The following is an 18,275-nucleotide window of genomic DNA, read 5'->3' as shown; positions in this document are numbered from 1 at the left end:
ATCACGGCCTCAGCAGGACTTCATTTACTGAGGGGAAGATCATGGTTCTGCCATAATGTTTCTTTTCTAACCCCTCTGCTCTGTGGCATAAAGGATATTTATTGAGTACACACCACAAGCTCCACTCTGGGATCAAAAAAGCTATATTAAGGAAGTAATGAAAATGTTCTGTGCTTTGTGCCTTAAATTTTGTACTTCACAAACCAATTTACAAAACCTCAACCATCACTGAACTTCAGTCACTTCTGAGGTGCAATCTGGAGCTCTTTAAATAACACCCAGCAATGGGGCAAGGCCAGCCAATGGGGCAAGGAAGGCCCCAGGCCCCAGCTATTCAAAAGGACCCGAGGCTCTGGCCATCATCACTACTCCTGCACTACAATTATTATGTTGGATATTCACTGTCCCAAGGTCCACTTCATAGGAGAGATCAGTCTGGTTTCTCCAGGGTTTCAGTGGAAAATATTTAACAGAACACCTCTTTGATCTCTTAAATCTGACTTGAATTATTATTTTAACCAGTACAGCAGGTTTCTCCATTGTTGCCCCTCAGTTTGCTGCCCAGGCACAAGGCCAGTCAGGGAGTGTCTACACTAGGAAATTATGTTGAACTAATAACTCTCAAAATAACTATTTTGAAATAGCACATCCATACTACAAGGCACTATCGTAATAGTGCAGAATTATTTCAGACTAGCATGTCCACACTGAGTAGAGCCTGCATTGCATTAAAGCCCCCCAAAGTACTCTTGGGCGGGCACCAGGAGAGCGGACACTTCCTGTAGCTGCTTGCTGAGGCCAGCTGAGACACGTGCTTACAGGAGCTCCTCTCTACAGTCACATCTCAAAAGCCACTTCTCCACTGCCCTCCCCCCGTCGTGGGACACCAAACTCATGCCGTGTACTTTGGTTGCCCCTGCGACACTTCAGCACTCATTACATGGAGCCGGAGCCGCTGCAAAGCAGTGACAGGCTCACATGCCTTGTGCTGCACCTCATGGTGCAATTCATCCACACTGCCTAAGTGGTAATTCAGGACGACTATGACCATCCCAGACTGAGGGACCTCTTCACCCAGGCTCTGGCACTCCTGATGCAGCAAATGATCCTTAATCCCCTGCACACTGTGGAACACTACTTCTGGTGGAGAGAGACCAATACTGACTGCTGGGTCCACATCATCCTGCAGGAATGGGATGACCAGAAGTGCCTTCAGAACTTCCACGTGTGGAAGGCTACTTCCTGGACCTCTGCAAATGGCTCACCCTGCCCTCAGGGGATGGGTCACACTCATGAGATATGCCATCCTCCCACAGAAGTGCAGCGCACTGTGGAAGCTCACCACACTGGATAGCTACCGCTCCATGGGGAACCAGTTCAGCATAGGGAAATCCCCAGTTGGGGCCATTCTCATGCAGATTTTACTATTTTATTATTTCACTAAGACAGGGGTGGCCAACCAACTTAAAGAGAGCCAATACAGCAGCAGAAAAATTGTTGAGCAAAAAAACAAATGCCACAACAGAATTGTCGAGCAAAAAAAATGTATTTTTTTTAAATGGGAGGCTTTCCCTTTAATATGGCCGCCATCTTGGGTGCCATTTTTAAAACCCCACATCTCCAACCTGGTAAGCACAGGGAAGCTGGGGACCAAAGGGGGAGCCAGCGGGGGGCAGGGGCCATGGGGGGTGCAAGAGTGGCTTCACGAGCCGCACTTTTGGGGGGCAAGAGCTGCATGCGACTCGCAAACTGCGGGTTGGCCACAACTGCACTAAGAGATGAAGTACTGGAATGGGTTACCCAGGGAGGTGGCTACATCTCCATCCCTATAGGTTTTTAAGTCCTAGCTTCACAAAGTTCTGGCTGAAATGATTTAATTGGGGTTGGTCCTGTTTTAGGCAGGGGATTGGACTAGGTGATCTCCTGAGGTCTCTTCCAGCCCTAGGATTCTTTGTTTCTATAGGTGGTCAAGGCAATCAACACCATCCTGTTGTGGAAAGTCATCACCCTGGGGAATGTCGGCCCCCATCGTAATTGGCTTTGCCACCATGGGCTTTCCCAACTGCGGGGTTGGGGCATAGACGGCACCCACATCCCCATCTTGGCCCCCGACCACTGTACCTTGGACTTCATCAACAGAAAGAGGTACTTCTTGTTGGTGCTGTAGTCCTTCATGGACCATAAGGGATGGTTCATGGACATTTACGTTGGGTGGTCGGGGAAGGCGCATGACGCCTGCATATTCCAGAACTCAAGCCTGTTCCAGAAGCTGCACTCTGGCACTTTTTTCTCCAACTGAACCATCAGGGATGGGAACGTGGACGTGCACATGTGCATTGTGGGTGACAAAACCTGCCCCTTGCTCCCCTGGCTGATGAAGCCCTATGCAGGCAGCCCGGACCCCACCAAGGAGCACTTCAAAGCCAGGCTCAGCAGATGCCATATGGCGATTGAGTCTCAGTCTACTCTGTCAGGTTTTTGAAGAGGAAATGCTAATGAAGTGCACATTAGCATTTCTTGCACTCTCATTTGCATATTCTCCTCCGATCCTTTTTTTTGGAAGAGATTTTTGTGGAGTAATAAGGGTTCTTGCACAAAAGTGTTTATTTTGCACAAAATGGCCCCATCTACACTGCGTTTTTTTCCACAAAAACCTCTTCCACAAAAAGGATCCAAAGGGAATATACAAATGAGAGTGTGAGAAATGCTAATGAGTGCTTCATTTGCATTTCCTCTTCTGCAAAAACCTGAGTGTATATGGCGCCTGAGTGTGCCTTCAGCCACCTCAAGGGGAGGTTCAGGATTCTCCTCACCTACCTGAACTGTAGTGATCAGAACATCTCCTATGTGTTGGTGGCCTGATATGTGCCCCACAACATCTGTAGAGCAAGGGGGAGACTTTCCTTCCAGGATGGGGGGCACTGGCTGAGAGGCTGGCCAGATTTTATGAGCAACTGGACACCCTGCTATTCGGTGAGCACATCAAAGGGCTGTGTTCATCTGGGAGTCCTTGAGGGAGAGTTTCAGCCAAGGCCACCTGTGAGACTCCCCTGGGCCTCCCCATAAGCAGCCTCTGCATTGCCCCTCTGTGCCTTTCCTACCCCACCCCTTCCTTCCCCTGCCCTCCCTTCTTACTTTCCCCCCACCCCTGTAGATCAAATAAAGAAGACTTTTTTGTTTTGAAAAAACAACTGTCATTTTTTATTTGGGGGATATACAACAGGGAAGGTACTAGGGAACCTGGGAGAAGGGAGAACCTGGGACTGTCACCTGCCTCAGGTATCTCAGAAGGCTTCAGCTCCCTCAGAGATCCCACCACCACATGTTCAAGGGGCCTTGGCAGTCCCTGAGGGGCTAGGAGAAGAAGCCAGGGTGTAGGGGAGGGGGCAGGGAATTGGGCAAGGAGTTGGGCAGTGGGGAGGTGGCTGGTGGCCTGCTTCATATATGCAGCCACATGCTGCATGACTGCTGTTATTGAGGAGCTCATGGACTCATGCTGGCATGACAGCTGCTGCCACATGGCCTTCCTCAGATCCCAATCAGCCTGGCATGGTTGGTGGCCTGCTCCCAGCAGTCCTCATCGAAGCTCTTGATGAGGGGCTGGATGCTGGCCATCTGTTTCCACAGCAGGTCCTCATGGGTTCTTTTCCACCTGCATATCTCATAGAGTTGTGCTGACAGCATCAGAGATGGTGGACGTGCCACACTTGTAGCTGGCCCAGCTGTGAAGATATGTTACAAGAACAGTCATCCCAGGAGATACTGTGAATGAAGTCTGGTCCTAATCTCTGCACTGACACTGAGGCTGCGTCTAGATTGCCAAGTTTTTCCGCAAAAGCGGCCACTTTTGCGGAAAAACTTGCCATCTGTCTACACTGGCCACTTTGAATTTGCGCAAGAGCACTGACAATCTAATGTAAGATTGTCAGTGTTCTTCTGCAAATACATTGACTCTCCCGTTCGGGAAAAAGCCCTCTTGCGCAAATGCTTTTGCGCAAGAGGGCCAGTGTAGACATCTGAGAACCGTTTTGCACAAAAAAGCCCCAATGGCGAAAATGGTGATTGGGGCTTTCTTGCGCAAAACCGCGTCTAGATTCGCACGGACGCTTTTCCGCAAAAAGTGCTTTTGCGCAAAAGCATCCGTGCCAATCTAGATGCTCTTTTCCACAAATGCTTTTAATGGAAAAACTTTTCTGTTAAAAGCATTTGCGGAAAATCATGCCAGTCTAGACGTAGCCTGAATGTCTCGGTTCAGATGATGGTGATGTGCTCTGAGCAAGGCCATCTGTTACCTAGACAGTGAGCACTTTCCTGTGGGGGCACAGATGTCCCAGGGGAACATCACTACCCCCATATCCCGGGAACATGGGAAGGTGCTAGCCAGGCCAGAAGCCTGCGGGTGGGAAGAGCTCACTTTTCTACGGTGACCAGCACACTCCAGGTCCAGCACTGGCAGCGTCCCATGAGAGAGAACTTCTATCCCTGCCCAGTGGAGAAGGGGGAAAGGGGTATTGGAGGAGGTGTGTGTGAATGGCAGAGGCCACTTTTGGGAGAGAGCACTACTGGGATCCCTTCCTCTTCCTCCCCCAGCAGGTTCCCATGCATGAGATCAGTCTCCTCCACATCACTGTGCTTGTCCAGGAGCAGATGCTGCCTGAGTGCAGGCATGGCCCTGTGCCATGTGTGGCATGTCTGTGTGGTTCCATTACCCCTGCCTCCTTGGTGGTATCTAGTCACGGGAAGCATCCCACCATGGAGGATAAAGTAAGGCAGGCTTCTCCAGGAACCTTGTGAGAAAGACCGAGGGGTTCCTGGGTGAGAGCGTCATGGGTTGAGTACTCCAGACTGGTGCACTATGTGCACAGGCTGCTGTGCAACTCCCACCCGGAGTACGCTGAGTAAGAAGTGTGCAGCCCCTCACCACCCATTGCCTGTGCCTGTGTATGTATAGGGAAAGTTATAGAACTCACCTGAAGTGCCTTCCCCAGACTCATCTGAAGTCTCGGAGACATCCGGGCGGAGGGGAAACGGGGGGCAGCTCCTGATTGATGATAACCTCCTGTCTGGCAGGCAGAGTGTCTTGGCTAGCCTGCTCTTCCTCCTCCTCCTCCTCCTCCTCCTCTTCTTCCTTCTTCTCCTCCACAACCCAGCCCTCGCTGAGGTTGATGCTGGGCATGTCCTAGCCTGAGTTGATGATGATGAGGGGGGAGATGACTGGCCCCTTTCCAGCTGCTTATAAAAGTGGCAGGTATGCGGTGCCACCCCATATCAGGAACTTTGCTCCATGTTCTCTATGCAGGACTGCTGCAGGACTGCTGTGCCTTTTGTCCACGAGGCTGGTGGCCATCTGGCCATTGACATAGGCATTTCACGTCTTGTTTCAGAGGTTCTGGATGTTGGTCTTCCCCCAAACCTCGATGAGATCTAGGATCTCTGCACCACTCCAGGCCAGTGTTCTCTTTTAGCCCTGACCAGGGGCATCAGAGGGTGCTGCGGGAGTACTGGCAGCTGACGGGGAAGGGCACAGAAGGAGCACTGGGGTCACTCATGGCTCCACTCAAGAGTGCTATGTGGCATGGGGTTGGCAGGGCTTGTCTGGTGCCACAAGCCCTTTCCCTTCTGCCTGCAGCTTTAAGGTCTGCGGGTATGTCTACACTACCCTGCTAATTCGAACTAGCGGGGTAATGTATGCATACCGAACTTGCTAATGAAGCCCGGGATTTGAATTTCCCAGGCTTCATTAGCATAAAGCTGGCGCCGCCATTTTTAAAAGCCGGCTAGTGCGAACCCCATGCCGCGCGGCTACACGCGGCACGGGGTTCGCACTAGCCGGCTTTTAAAAATGGCGGCGCCGGCTATATGCTAATGAAGCCCGGGAAATTCAAATCCCGGGCTTCATTAGCAAGTTCGGTATGCATACATTACCCCGCTAGTTCGAACTAGGGGGGTAGTGTAGACATACCCTTCAGGAGAAGGGGAGCAGTGGAGTTGTCAGGGCTGTGTCCAGAGTGGTCACAAAGGCAGCTGTGAGAGGCCTCTGAAGGCCAATTAATGAGGAGCACAGGAGCTTCTGAAAAAGCCCCCGCTTTACTTTCAGTTTCGACACTTAGCCTGATCAGCACAGCATTGGAATGTGAGTATGCAAATGAAGCCCGGGATATTTAAATCCCGGGCTCATTTGCACTTCCGAAGTGCTTGATTTGCATCCCTCTGTTGGCAAAGGGATGCAGTCTAGGCTTAGCCTAAGGCTTAGAAAGGCAGAATTGCAGGGTTTCAACGAATGAAGTGCTATTTTGATTCCTGTTTCTTCATATTGTCCCTACATGTCAGCATTTCCACTTTGCTTAATTTTAATATATAAGAAATATTAATGATTTACAAGGAAATTAAATGATTAAAATATAGTTTAAGCAATGAGTGCTGGCCAGCATCAGTTTCAAGGCTATGGCTACTTCCTGAAATTTGTTTCACAAGATCTACTATTTTATACATGCAAGAGCTGTAGGATACTATTATTAGTGTCATGTCAATTCCCAACAATAATGCCACTTCTGTCATCTCAGTAATGTCAAGTGGCTAGCGTAAGGGCATTGAAACCAAGCAAACAGATAGAAAGTCCTCACTGAACCAGCCTTATCCTCTGACACCTGCACATATCAGGGCACTTCCTGCACTCAAGCCACCATTTCCATATGACATGCTTACTATGTAAATTGTTTATTTGAATGAGAGTGGTGCTTAGAGGTCCTATCTAAGAGCTAAGATTCATTATACTAAGCAGTGTATGGACATGTAGAAAAAGACAGGCCCTCCCCCCCGCAGATGGTTTAAATAGAGACGGGCAGGCATGTCAGATTACAGGTCACAAAGCAGTCAAATGACAGAACTAGGACTAGAAACCAGTGTCATGAGTCCTAGCTCAGCGCCTTATCTACTGGCCCATACCACATCCTTACATTTTGCCTCCCCATGACACAGGCAGGCATAGTATTCATATAAACTGAATTTCACAGTCTTAAAATACAATAGCAGGACCAAGATCTGCTATCAGTAAAACACACCGTAAACCAATAATTTACAATAGAATTGGCCTTAGAAGTTTAAAGAATTGTGTACTTGAGAGGAAAATACTGACAAACACTGATTGATGTGATCCATCAAATAAGATCTTAACTTCTGCTTTTCAAAGCTCCATATATTTAATTTCTCTTTGTTTCTATAACACATTGAAGATCTAAAACCTCTGAGAGCAAAGTATGACTACTGCTTAATGTTCCCATACATAGTAGCAGTATCTTCAATATTAAGTGATTTTCCTTGTAGAAAATTCTGTGGAATTCAGAGGAAAAAGCTTCAAACTTTTCTCTTCAGTGATATTTGGCAGAGATAAAATCACATGCATTATGATGATGCTATATTTCAGCTATGCCAGGCAACAGATCACAGGCCTGGGAAACAAGGGCATCGATGTTTCTATCTCTCACTTACATTACACTGTTTCAAAACAGCTTTTAAAATGAATGGCACATGAGTCTTCTATTTTCTCCCTATAAAAATAATATACAAGTACTAGGATACCTCAGAATGAATTTAAATTTCTGACATGTCATGTCATCGAGTCATAGAATCCTAGGCCTGGAAGGTGGAATGAGGTGGAACGAGGTGTACCGGTAGTTCGGAATAGGAAGCCTAATCCGAACTACCTTGTTCATGCCGCGTGTAGCCACGGGCACGGAGTCCGAACTAGCGGACATTTAAAAATGGCTGCGCCCGGCAATATGCAAATGAAGCCTACATTAACTACTGACTAGGGTGGTAGTGTAGACATACCCTAGGAGACTTGCTGAATAAAGAACAAGGTGCTTTTCTGAGACTGCAAATAAGGGTACGTCTAGACTACATGCCTCTGATGACTACCCGGCATAGGAAAATGAAGAGACGGTTTTAATAATCGCTGCTTCATTTAAATTTAAATGGCTGCCGCGCTGAGACCATCAGCTGTTTGTCAGCTCAGTGCGGTAGTCTGGACGCTCTGCGGTCGACATCAAAGGGATTTGTCGACCACCCAGTTATGCCTCCTGGGTTGAGGCATATCTGGGTTGTCGACAAATGCCTTTGATGTCGACCACAGAGCGTCCAGACTACCGCGCTGAGCTGACAAGCAGCTGATCTGCTCAGTGCGGCAGCCATTTAAATTTAAATGAAGCGGCGATTATTTAAATTGCCGCTTCATTTTCCTATGCCGGGTAGTCTAATCTACATGCCTCTGGCGACAGAGGCATGTAGTCTAGACATTCCCTAAGTTCCAATTTGTGCCCCCAGAGATGGAACACTGCATAACAAAATTGTAGGGTTTGATGTATTGAGCCAGGTTACTGCTCCAATAAAAGCAAGGGTTAAAAGCAGACAAACAAGGAATGAAATGTTAAAATTTAAATACAAGTTGCACTAATCAGTTGGTGCATATAAAGAACAATGTGCCAATAGCTGATTGCAGCTGTACGGCCACAGAATGCCTCTTGTGGGGTTCTGGAGCTATTAGATTCTGTGAGGGCTACCAGGCTCTGGGATGGAACAAAAAATGAAGGGTTCCGATTGCAGGAGGGGGCTACAAGCTGAGGTGGGATGGTGGGCATGGGAATGGGTGAGGGCTCTGACTGAGGCATTTGGGGTGCAGGAGGGGGCTCCAGGCTGGGGCCAAGATGGGGATCAGCACAGAAGTGTGAATGGAGATGGGGGGTTTGGAGCAGGCACAGGGTTGGGGTGTGGAGTGTGGGAGGGAATTTGGCACTCAGGGTACAGAAGGGGCTTAGGGCTGGGGCAGGGACTCGGGGTGTGGGGTGCTGACCTGGAGTAGCTCCCTTTTGGAGGTGGTTCAGGAGGAAAGCAGGTGGCTCAGCGTGGACTGTTCTGCCCCACACTTGCCTGAAGCCACCACAGCCACTGCCCCATGCAGATCCCATTGGGCATGAGAGGTGTGGGGGCAGAGCTGCAGGTGAGGGAGTGCGGGGAGGGACCTTCCCCTGGCATTAGGTGGCAAGGTGGCTCCAGCCCAGAAGAGAATAGCAGCATGTGGAACTAGCTGCCGCCTCTCCACCTCCGAGCCAGAGCTGGAAAATGCGCAGGAGCTTTAGCCCAGGGCCCCAGGCTAAAGCGGGGAGGGCTCACAAAAAGATCTGGACTTTTGGCTGCCCATAAATTATTTTGTGGGGCCCCTCCTAGCCCAGGGCCCTGGGATGCAGCCCCTAACATCCCTTTCTTAATCCAGCCCTGCCCAAACACAAAAATAAAGGAGACCTTACATTTTGAGCTGATGCTTACGTATGCAAGTTTATCGTTTTCTTTTTCTCTTAGTCTATCGCAGTGGTCTCCAATCCTTTTAACCACTAGATCACTTTTTCAATGTAAGTGCAATGTAAGATCTACTACAAACCCAAATACCCTTGCCCCACTTCCTTCCCTCCCTTCTCTGAGGCCCCGTCCCTGCTCCACCCTTTCTCCGAGGCCTCATCCTGATCACTCCATCCTGCTTCTTCCCCGAATCTCATTCACTTTCACCAGGCTGGTTATAGGCTTGCCAGATGGTGGAAAGAAAAATACTGAACATGCCCGACCTGCAAAAAAAAAACACCGTGAAAAAAATCTGTTGAAGGAAAAAAAGGATGGGGAACTTGTTGAGCAAAACAAAACATTAAAATAAAACAGTATTAAAACAGCATGTCTCCTTTAAGAGTGAGTGCAGGGATAGAAACAGGGGAGCGGTTGAGCACTAAGACCCAGCGGAAGCAATGTGCTTCCCCTTGGTTGGCAGCCATTTTGTGCCGGCAGCCTTGTGGAACCAGGTAAGACTGGGGGCTGGGATTGGGAGGCTGGGGGTGTTGGGAGCCAGGGGAGTGGTTGGAGTGGGGGAGGCCGGGCACTGAGTGTTTGTAGGGTTGCCAGGTGCCCTGCATTTTCGTCTCCTGGCCAGGGAAAAAAAATCAGAAAATACCCGACATTTTAGGTGTCCGGCATTCTCTGAATCTTTTACCGGACAGGAGGCAAAAATACCAGACAGTCCGTGTGAATACCGGACACTTGGCAACCCTAGCTGGGTAGGGCATTGGCTCTGGTCTTGGGCCAATGGGTTTGGAGTATGGGAGGAGACTCCCTGAATGTAGGGCAGTGGGGTGGGTTCTGGAGTGGCCTTATGGATAGGGCATTTGCTTTGGGAGTGCAGGGTTGGGTGCTTGAGTACTGCCTCATCCCCAATACACCTTGGAAGTGGCCAGACAAGCAACACAGGCTGCTCCAGGGATGAAGCTGTATTAGGAAGGCAGGATAAGGCACCAGCTGAAGGAAGGGTGGTGATGTGGTAGGTTTTGGACTGGCTTAGGGGATAGGGCATTCACCTGGGAAACAAAACAGGGTGGGTTCAAGCCCCATCCTAGAAGAGTCTGTACAGCCAACACCAGCTGTTCTAGGGAGAGAGCTGGCTTCCACATTAAGAAAGCAGGATAAGTGAACCTGTGAAGGTGGGGGGTGGATTGGGTCCTAGAGTGGCCATGGGGATATAGCATTCAGTCTGGGGAGGGCAGGGTAGTGAGTTCATGTTCCCCCTCTGCCTACCCTAGGAGAAGCAGGACAGCCAACAGGGGTTGCCCAATAGATGAAGCTAGCTTTTGTATTAGGAAGGCCCCTCTAGAAGGTGGGGTGGGTTCTGAAGTGGCTTAGGGGATAGGGCATTTGCCTGGGGAGCACAGGGTGGTGGGTTTGAGTCCTGTAGCCTAGTAATCATTATTTGCCCTATTTTGGCCTATGAATATGATATTCGTTTCAGTTAAGTAATAGTTTTATGTTATTCTTATATCTTTTAGTATAGATTTGAAATATGCTGGTAACGCAAGGGGCCTACAGAATCCAGATTTTGTAAGATGGCTGATGGCAATAAGATATAAGTGGGGAACAATATGCTTTGCGCTTGTAATTTTCCATAAAAGGGTGAAGCAAGAGTCTGTGGTCAGGACACGTTTTATTTTTTGAGCCTTACCCATCCATAAATTTCACAAAACTCTTTCCCAGGCTACAAATTGGCGAGCCAGCCAAGGAGGTCGAAACAGGTACTGACAGACAACCTTAAAGTCTAAATTCTAAAGTGGTAGTTTTCATTTAGTATACATAGAGTTAACTATTAGGTGTAAAAGCAGGCTGTGGTTTTAGGGCTTTGGCTGTCACTAAGTCGGCTGAACGCCCGGATTGTGGGAGCCAAAGGAAATCTGACATTGGTTTGTGGTTAATCCTCTAAAGATAAGAAACACTGGTAATTTGGATGCACGCTTATTAAAAAGTGGATTCGGTTATATATTAATTGGCCAGTAATTTGTTGATAAGGGGTAATTTGTGTCAGGATCTGACAACTCGTCCTGTGTGACGGCGGGGGAGCTGCCTTTTAGGCACAGAACCAACGGTGGCTAGTGCCCAGGAAACCCTAGCTTGGGTTTTTACCCATTGATAGTCCCACAGCTCTTCTGGACCATGGCCCCATGCCGGCCGGAGTGTTTTCCCCAAACACTCGCAGACCACCGGATGGCGGTTTAACCCTCTTGATTCACAATCAGAGTGGCTTTCAAGGGAAGAGGAGGACACCAACCCCCGTCCTTCTATTTTTGTGACTCTTTTTCTTTGAAGCACTAGTGAGACCGGTCTGGGGTATTTTTCTTTATATTTGCTTAAAGAAAGGATGCTTTCCGAGCAAGACAGCTCTGACTCTTAGCACAAGAGAGAGTTGTAGCCTTGTGGCATTGTGGTTTAAAAGAAACCATGTAAATATGAGTGAGCGGGACTCACAGTCACCTATTGGTGGACATTTACTTGATTTTGTCGAGGGATATATCCAAAATCATGGCTTGTTGAGACTTGAAAGTGCAGCACAGGTCAGATGTTGTGCAGACCTGTGGGAAGAGGTGAATGAAGCATTTGAGTCAGTATGGGACAGGCAGGAGAAAAACCCTCAGGAGATCATGGGAGTCTTCTGGTTGCCTGTAAGTTGTTTAGAAAGAAGAACTGGGACCAGTATTTGACGATTAGGCAACTTACAGCAGACACGGAAAAGAAGCTAAAGGAAGTAGAGAGGTTAAAGATCCGGGTCTGTGATATTTTAGAGGGACAGCTAAGCTTGTTTCGCAGAGTAGCAACTAGGGAGCTAGAGCTTCAAACATTAGAGAAGGAAATCTGGAAGTGGGAAGAGAAAGGACAGGCTTGCATTAACAAAGTATATGCTTTGAAACGTCAGTTGGAAGAACGGTTGGATGAGGTAGAGAAAAAATGTGTGCAGCAGGGAGCTAAACCGGAGGGTTGGGAGGAATCTGTCCCAACCAAGGAAGATGTGCCAAACCCAGGTAGGAGAGCTTCCCCAACAATTCTGTTAGAGATCGAACTCCCCGTAGCGATGGTCACCCCGGTGAAGGGAGAAGCAGCCAAGGGTCTGGTAACTCGCAACCATGCAAAGATAACTGAAGCCTTACCAGAGGAGATGGAGGAAGTTGATGAGCCTGTGGTGGAAGGCGATATGGAAGGAAAAGAAGGAAGTCCTCCAGTGGCAAGCCCAGAGGAAGAGCTTGATGAGGTAAAGATGGAGGTGGGGTCAGACACAGATATGGTACCCATGGTTTCCGACTCTGAGGAGGAGGAAACAAGCCCAAAGGGTCAGCATCCCTTATTGAGTGAACTATTACAAACAGAACCTTCCTCAGGCCTACCAGACACTGAGGTCAGAGAGCCTCCAGAAGTGATCCCTGGCACCAGTGGAGAAGGCCCAGGAGAGGCTCATCTGGTAGATGCTCTGTCCAGAGATGTTTCAGAAGTAATGCAAGCATCTAACTTCTGTTCTTCTTTAATCACCTGGATCCAGGGAAGCACCACTCCTGCAGCATTACAGTCAAGGGAAGCAATACCCACTTTGGCAGTTCTCTCACCTGACCCTAGTGACTTGGGAAGATCCCAGCTCTATGCATCATGGGAAATTCCAGGGTTACCAGAAACTGGGTCACCTCCCACCCAGCTTCACGTAGAACTGGTATCTTCTGTACCAGCAAGTGGATCACCGAGGGTCAGGTGGAGAGATGGTACTCAGGAATATGCGGGTGTTTTAGATCAATTGCAGGAAATCTTTCCAGATTTCCCAGATCAGCATTTTCCAGAGCTGCCTATGAGTGCTTCAAGTGGCATCGCAAGGGAAATGAAGTACGATGGACCAGTCTCCAGTCTCAACAGATCATCAATTTCCAGTTCAGAGGCACAAGAAGGATCAGAAGAAGGGCACGTGAGTGATTCACCTTTCCCCGTAGCTGTTGTTACTGACATAAAGGTGTTAGATATGATTGCCAAACAGGTGGGGAAGATGGAAGACCCTTATATCTCTTTGCATGCCCAGCGGGTCCAGGAAACAGCCTGTACCTTCGGGGTACCAGAGGAAGAGAACTGGATCAAGATCCTTCAGCTCACTGTGGATCGGGCCTTGTGGAGCACCCTACCTCCAGCCTATAGGAAGTGTGAGAAACCGTTTCTAGACACAATAAGAATGCTAGAATAAAATCAACATCCAGGACAGGCAGGAGAAGCAATCCTAACTAACCTAAAATGAAAACAATACGAATCCCCCCACGAATTCCACATATGCTTAAGGTCCACCTGGGAGAGCCATATGAGATCAAATCTGGAGGATTCGGATTACGTAAGTCTGCTGGTAAATAATTCTCTCCCTTATCTTTGAGATAAGGTTAATATGCACATTCAGGAGGATACCTTATTAAGAGAAGCCCTGGCTCTGTTAGCCAAAGCATAGGGGCCAATAAGTCAGAAGGGAAAGAAGGAAAAACCAGTAGCAGTCATATAAGATCCACAAACTCCTGTGGTAAAAGTAGAGGGTCCAACTGAGGCTCCTCTAAACCAACCCCGGCCCAAGACGAGACTTCCAAAATCCCAGCAGTGGTTCAATCAACCCAATGTTCCTTATGATAACCAGGGTTATATGTCCGGATTTCGGGGGGAACCGCGGGAACATCCTAACAGTTTTGCAGGTGCTGTGCGGAAAGACCTGGTGCATGAATTTCAGTCAGCACCACCACATCCAAACTCGGGAAGAGCCTCAATTATAATAATGCTCTGTGATATGCAACGAGAATTGCAGAAACTCCATGCCAATCTAAGTGAGTAGACTTTAGCCCAATCCAAATCCTCGAGCCAACCAGTGGCCTCTGTTGATGCAGACGTTGCCTCTGAATGGTACCCGCCTGAGGAGGAGGATGTGTTCCAGGAGTTGGAAGAGGCTGAAGGATTCCCACCTGTACATGTCAGCTACCTGGCACGACACCAAAAGGCCCCGTGCGTTGTGCCTTTGGGTACAGCTGGCAATAGAAGGCCCATGGTATCTGCTATGGTTGGGGGCCACCACATAAAATTCATTATAGATACCGGGGCAGCCATCAGTATAATACAGTGGTCTCCAACCTTTTTAAGATCACTTTTTCAATTTAAGTGCAATGTAAGATCTACCTTAAACCCAAATATCCTTGCCCCGCTTCCTTCGTGCCCCTTCTCCAAGGTCCTGACCCTGCTCACTTGGTCCTCCCTTCCACATTCTCCCTCCCTTTCACCAGAAAGGGGCAGAAGATTGAGGCTCTGGTCTTGGGCTAAGGGATTTGGAGTGTGAGGGGGGCTCTGAGCTGAGCCAGGGGCAGGGAGTTGGGCTGTCTGAGGGGGGTGGTGTTTAAGGTACTGGGTCTGTAAAGGAGTTTGGGTCCAGAGGGCTCAGGGTTAGAGCAGGCGTTTGAGGTGCAGGAGGGGGTTTCTGACTGGGGCATGTGTTTGGAGCAGGCTCCAGATAGACACTGCTTACCTCAGGTGGCTCCTGGGTGGTGGTGCAATGGGAATGAGGCAGGATCACCCCTGCCTTGGCCCTTCACTGCTCTCAAAAGCAGCCAGAAAACCCCCCCATTCCAAGCCCTGTTTTGACCCCACCTTTTCTGTAGAGATAGAATATAGGGTGGAAGAGGGGGCTTCCTGATATTTGTGCCCCCTCTGCTTGCCCTGCCCTGCCTAGCTAGTAGGAGGCTCCCAGGGGAGTAGGGGGCGCAACTCCAATGCAAAGGGCAGGAGACAAGCAGCAGTACGGGGAGGGGTAGCTGAAATGCTTGCACTTGATAGCCTCTTGGCTAAACCAGTCAAGAACACCTGTCAGAGGCTCCAAGATCTACCAGTAGATCTCAATCTACTGGTTGGTGACCACTGGTATAATATATTCCAAAAACCCCGTGTCCTCACCATGGTCCTCTGGTCAAACCAGAATGTTAGCCACAGTGGGAAGTCACCAAGTTACTGTTGTGATGTCAAAATCCATACCAGTAAAAATCATTAATATGCAAAAGAACCATGTTTTTGCGCTACTCACTATGAAAGACCCACAAGGTAATTTGCTGGGGTCTGATTTCTTGGGTAGACAGGGATGTATTCTTGACTTGGATAACTGCATACTGTGTCTGGTTACGGGTCAAGAGAAAGGCCAGCATCCATTACAACATCCAGAGTGTGGTATGGTCACCTCAGAGGAGGGCTTGGCAAGGGGGCCTCGTCCAGGCACCCCATAAGAGTACCGGAACCACCACCAGATGAATATAGTTTAGATACCCTGCTGGCCAAACATCAGCGTTGCCCAGAGCTTCAGGCCATAATCCAAAAACATACCAAGGTATTTGCAAAACATAAACATGATTGCGGATGCCTGGCAGTCACCATTGTGGTAGAAGGAGGGGATGCCCCAGTACAGAGACAGTATAATTATCCGGAACACGCCATACCCTATATAGCTCGAACTATCTGGTCTTTGTTAAAACAGGGTGTTCCCCACCAATACACCTCCACTTCAAATTATCCAATTTGGCCTGTTAAGAAACCAGATGGTTCATGGCGCCTGACTATTGATTATCGATGCCTAAATCGGGTCACATCCACATGTGCTCCAACAGTGGCAAAAATGCCAGACATGGTGAAATCCTTTGACCCACGGGCGGCCTGGTTTACTGTGTTGGGGTATGACTACACTAGCCACCCTAGTTCGAATTAGGGTGGCTAATGTAGTCATTTGAACTTGCAAATGAAGCCCGGGATTTAAATATCCCGGGCTTCATTTGCATGTTCCCGGGCACCGTCATTTTTAAATGCCTGGTAGCTCGAACTACCTGGCTAACACTCTTAATTCGAACTACCGTTATTCCTCTTGCAATGAGGAGGCAAATGCAAAAAAGGCGTCGAGCCCCTTTAGGGTTTTGGAGCAAGACTTTGACGGGGGTCAGTGCTAATTACACTCCCTTTGAGAAGCACATGCTGGCTTGCTATCTGGCATTATTAGATACTGAGCATGCCACTCAGGATTGGCAGGTGTTGCTGTGTCCCCAGCTCCCTATCATGAGCTGGGTGTGAGATACAGCTGCTCCTCGGTCAGGTCAAGCTATGGCCAGCACTCTGTTAAAGCGAACATGGTACATCCAGGAGAGAGCTAAGCCTGGACCCTCAGGGGTTTCCCACTTGCATGAGTTAATAGCACAGCTCCTAGAGGGAGATAAGGCCGAACAGCCCAACCCACAGCAGCCACCTCTGCTGCAAGGGATAGCAGTGTGGGGCTCTCTTTACAGTGCTCTGACTACCGAGCAGAAAGTTTGCTTGGTTCACTGACGGGTCTGCCCGATATGTGGGGGGTGCCCGGAAGTGGCGAGCGGCTGCCCTACAGCAGACCCGGAACACACAGATGAGGGTCCAGCCAGCTAGCAGAATTAGTGGCTGTACACCTGGCATGCAAGCAGGCAATAGAGCTGGGGGACAAAACAAGCCTCCTTTACACAGATTCCTGGGCAGTGGCTAATGGTCTAGCAGTTTGGTCAGGGCACTGGGCTAAGAGTAATTGGCAAATTCATGGAAGCCAGTGTTGGGGCAAGCCTGTAGTAATCTGAACTCCTGCTTAATAGCAGGCAGTACCCCTCACGAGCGTTTTAAGGGTCAGGGTGGCCTTAGCACCCCGGCTCCTGATGAAAGTACACCTAAGGGTGTGGAGGAGGTCGGGCAGAGGGTCTGGATACTACCCCGCCTGGGAAACTCCACTCCTATGGTGGCTGCAGAAACCATCGCCCAGGGCCCAGGAGCTACGTGGTGGGTCCTCCCTGCTAATGATGTCACTTTGCAATGTTTTCCTCAGGCACGCTTGTGTAAACAAGAATAGTCCTCCAGCATGCAGTTGATGCGGTGGGTGCTCCTGATTCCAAGTGTGCTGTCAGTTAACCCTTTGGGATGGTGGCAATCAACTTCCCATGTGGAAAGATCCTCCCAGACCTGACTGAATGGATCGTGTCCCCCGTTCGCGCAGGTGTGATTCGTGTCTGAGCGCCTGACCCTTCAGTCCTGGAACGCCAATACTCAGTCGGGACCTTGGATCAAGCAACATTATGAGGGACCCCTTGCCAACAAAAAAGCATCCAGTCTCCATATAATCTGATCCTACATCCTATTGTTATTGTATTATTGGGTTTTGTAGTCATTTGTATTATTACTAGTATGTTAGCCTGTTATGTAAGGCGTCTGGCCTCCTGTATGACACTACTGGCTCAGCAAGTAAAACACCAGGTCATCCTGGAACAACTGACACCCTAGAAGGGATGTATTGGGGTAGAACGCATACCACTTCGCCCAGGGGTGGAATGTAGTGGTCAATTGCGGAAGAACTTTGCATGTGCTAGTTTAGGGGTGGTGAGGCCTGCATTCCTTCCACCCTTTTCCTTTTCCCTATATTCTTTCCCTCCAAAAGTAGCTGGCATGTACAGCAGTGGCTCCATGTGCTGCCCCTCATCTACAGGCACCAACCCCACAGCCACCACCAGCTATGGCTCTCCATTGCTGATCTATGGGAGCTGCAGGAGTGGTGTCTGCAGGCAAGGTGTCTGCAGGCAGGGACATGCAGCCACTTCCAGGAGCACCATTACCACAGGGGTAATGACTCCAGTCATGACAGGTTAGGCATTTTAGAACTCACTACTCAAAGAATTACATTTAAGCATAAGAGAGAAATGAAAGTTACGAAATGCAAAGATAAGAGGAAAGGACAGTGCGTGTTTGTGAGGATGACAGAGACACACAGTGCGTGAGAGTGACAGAGATTTGCATTGCCAAGTTCCCTCCATCCCCTTCTCTCTGTGTGGAGATGGGGGTACAGGTGTGGAGGGAGGAGGGACACCCTGACATCAGCACCCTCC

The 18,275-nt window shown here is 49.1% G+C and overlaps 1 protein-coding gene across 2 annotated transcripts in view; it reads right to left on the bottom strand.

Annotated features, from left to right (window-relative positions):
• GRID1 (glutamate ionotropic receptor delta type subunit 1) overlaps window positions 1-18,275 on the bottom strand; it is a 1,044,532-nt gene that overhangs the window by 564,532 nt on the left and 461,725 nt on the right. The window lies entirely within an intron of this gene.

The sequence above is a fragment of the Pelodiscus sinensis genome, chromosome 8 (assembly GCF_052426305.1).
Source record: "Pelodiscus sinensis isolate ZL-2025 chromosome 8, ASM5242630v1, whole genome shotgun sequence".
NCBI classification, from domain to species: Eukaryota; Metazoa; Chordata; order Testudines; family Trionychidae; genus Pelodiscus; species Pelodiscus sinensis.
This window is presented reverse-complemented; position numbering and strand designations above follow the sequence as displayed.